We start from the raw sequence: 800 nt of genomic DNA, 5'->3' as shown, positions 1-800 counted from the left end.
ATAATCTGAAAATTTATTTGGAGCCATAAAAGACCCCGAATAGCCACAGCAATCTTGAGAAATAAGAACAAGGTGGGAGGTATCACGCTACCCGACATCAAATCATACTACAAGGCTAGAATTATCAAAACAGTATGGTACTGGCATAAAAACAGACACATAGATCAATGGAACAGAATAAAGAGCCCAGAAATAAACCCATCCATATACGGTCATTTAATCTATGACATAGGAAGCAAGAATTTACATAAGAGTAAAGACAGTCTATTTAATAAATGGTGCTGGGACAATTGGACTGACACGTGCAAAAAAATGAAAATGGACCATCTACTTACACCGTATACAAGAACAAATTAAAAATGGATTAAAGACTTAAATGTAAGACCTGAAACCATAAAACTCCTAGAAGAAAAAATTGGGAGTAAATTTGCAGACATCACCCTCAGTAATATTTTTCCTGNAATATCCCCTCGGGCAAGGGAAATAAAAGAACAAATTAACATATGGGATTACATCAAACTTAAAAGCTTTTTCACAGCAAAGGAAATCCTCAATAAAACAAAAAGGCAGCCTACTGAATGGGAGAAGATATTTGCCAATGATATATCTGGTAAGGGGTTAATATCCAAAATTTATAAAACATTCAACTCAACACCAAAAAAAAACCCAATTAAAAAATGGGCAGAGGATATGAAGAGACATTTCTCTAAAAAGGACATACAGATGGCCAACAGGCATATGAAAAAATGTTCAGCCTCACTAATCGTTAGGGAAATGCAAATAAAAACCACAATGAGATA

Source organism: Hipposideros armiger, unplaced genomic scaffold (assembly GCF_001890085.2).
Source record: "Hipposideros armiger isolate ML-2016 unplaced genomic scaffold, ASM189008v1 scaffold_1678, whole genome shotgun sequence".
Classification (NCBI taxonomy): domain Eukaryota; kingdom Metazoa; phylum Chordata; class Mammalia; order Chiroptera; family Hipposideridae; genus Hipposideros; species Hipposideros armiger.
This window is presented reverse-complemented; position numbering follows the sequence as displayed.